This window comes from Arachis hypogaea, chromosome 2 (genome assembly GCF_003086295.3).
Source record: "Arachis hypogaea cultivar Tifrunner chromosome 2, arahy.Tifrunner.gnm2.J5K5, whole genome shotgun sequence".
In the NCBI taxonomy this organism is placed as follows: domain Eukaryota; kingdom Viridiplantae; phylum Streptophyta; class Magnoliopsida; order Fabales; family Fabaceae; genus Arachis; species Arachis hypogaea.
The window spans coordinates 46,048,500-46,051,084 of record NC_092037.1 but is presented as its reverse complement, the minus strand read 5'-3'; positions in this window follow the sequence as shown (position 1 = coordinate 46,051,084).

Sequence of the window (2,585 nt, the reverse complement as noted above, 5' to 3'; positions counted from 1 at the left end):
CCCCTTAGAATTTACTCATCCAAGCATATCTTAGTACAAGAACACCACAGGCATATGTCCTAGGGTCCAAGCTATTGGTGTCCAACCTTTATTCTTTGTTTTTCTTGCCATTTTGGCTTTTTCTTCTTCCTTTTCTTTCTGTTTTCGTTACCAAGGGCTTTTTCTTTATTGATAAGAGTCTTTACAACAGCAAGCTAACTCACACTTGAATGAGAATGATATTATGCAACAATTATTTCATGAGTTATGCATTTAATCAAACACATATACCACCACTAACTTCCATTCTTACTTATGCAACATTGGATATTTCACTTTTCAATTCACACAAATCTCTTTTATTTAAGCATATGGGAAACAAAACAAATTTCAAGCTAAGTGATGGATAACAAGTATTATGCAGATTTAGCATTTTTCTAGCTATTTATTAACTAACTAAAATGACAAACAAAGAACAAAAATTGCCTGAAGTAAAAGAAATAAATGATGGAGGCATATCATGTTTCAGACAAGCATCTCCTTATTAAAGACATGAAAGAGGAAATATGAAAGAACTTTGCCACCTTCTAATGGTCATGGCTGCTGCTTGATTCTCCCTTCTTCTTCTTTCTCTTCCCTGTCTTGGAATAATCTCGGATCTCTTCACCAGGACATCTTCTACCCCAAACAGAATCTAAGAGTCCTGAGAGCCCAACATCTTCCAATCTTTTAAAGGTTGCCTCAGTATATTAATGAGATCTTGCTTGTTGCTTGGCTAAAAATTCAGGGCATTGCTCAAATGGCTTGATCTCAGGATTGAGTGTTGGCAAATTGTGGGTCAAGTACTCTAACCTTGCTTGCATGTTTTCATCATTCTCCATTCTTTGTGCGTATCTAACTTCTCCCATGGTGTGATGAACATTCTTCCATTGATACAGGTTGTGACTATATTCCCCTGCTTTAGCTTGACTAAAATACAGCTTATCATATGATTCTTTGAATTCTTTGTATTGCTCTTTTTGTCCTTCAAGAATCTGTGCTTGAAATTCTTGCTGCTGAGTCATCATTTGTTGTTGCCATCTCTCTTGTTTCTCCTCCATTTGATGCTGCCAAGCTTCTCGTTCCTCTTTTTCTTTCAAAAATTGCTCCATAAATTCTGGATGGGGCTCTAGATATTTCTCTTGGCCCCCCTGATTTTGGCCTTGTTGAGCCTGCATGAGTTGCTGAGATAGTTCTTCAATTGATCTTTGTAATTGGCTCATGTCCTGCATAATTCTCAAAGTTGCTTGCTCTCAAGCCCTTAATTATATGGTTAGTATGTATAAATGGAGTGTGGCTCTTGGAACTGTTTTGGTGTGTGGACACCAAACTTAATTGTTTGCCACTGCCTCTTATGCAACCATTTTAACCATATGTGAAACCTTGTGTCCTTGCTAAAGGTTAATGAAATTAAAACTAGAAAGCAATTAAACAGTTGAATAATGTGTTTGGTTGCTTGGAGCTAGCATCATGCAAGAGGTGAGAATGTGTTTTTTTTTTAAATGATATTTTTGGTGGAACACCAAACTTAGAATCTTTCATTCTCCCTTAAATTGTTTTGGTGTGCAACACCAAACTTAGCTCCTTGCAATCCATACCAATTATTCAACATTTTTATTGAAAAAGCTATGAAAGAAAACTACCTCCGGTTGGGTTGCCTCCCAACAAGCGCTTTTTTATTGTCACTAGCTTGACATCTTCTATTTTTGCTTCAAGGGGGATTTAGGTTCTGGACCTCCTTTTCTTTGTTCCATTGCCCCCTAGGTACAGTTTTGCTCTATGACCATTTGCTGTAAACCGACTCTTTGTTGCTTCATCTAGCAATTCAATACTCCCATAAGGGAAAACCTTAGTCACCAAGTATGGACCAGTCCACTTAGACTTAAGCTTGCCAGGGAATATCTTGAGCCGTGAGTTATACAAGAGTACTTGTTGTCCAGGTTTGAATTCTTTCTTCAAAATCTTCCTGTCATGCCATCTCTTAGCTTTTTCCTTGTATATCTTGGTATTTTCATAGGCTTCTAGCCTAAACTCATCTAGCTCATTCAGCTGCAACAACCTTTTCTCTCCTGCTGCTTCAGAATCCAAATTTAGAAGTTTAGTGGCCCAAAAGGCTTTGTGCTCAAGCTCTACAGGGAGATGACAAGATTTGCCATATAACAGCTGAAATGGGGACTTCCCAATAGGAGTTTTAAAAGCTGTTCTGTATGCCCAAAGTGCATCTTCCAACTTCCTAGCCCAATCCTTTCTTGTGCTACTGACTATTTTTTCTAGGATCTTCTTCAGTTCCCTGTTTGCTAATTCTGCCTGCCCATTAGTTTGAGGGTGATATGGTGTGGCTACCTTATGAATAACTCCATATTTGTGGAGAAGTTTCTCCATTTGTTTGTTACAAAAATGACCACCACCATCACTGATGAGACCCTTGGGTACTCCATATCTAGTAAAGATGTGCTTCTTTAGGAATTGAAGGACAATTTGTGCATCACAGGTAGTTGTGGCTATGGCTTCCACCCATTTTGAAACATACTCCACTGCTACCAAGATATATCTAAATGAATAAGAAG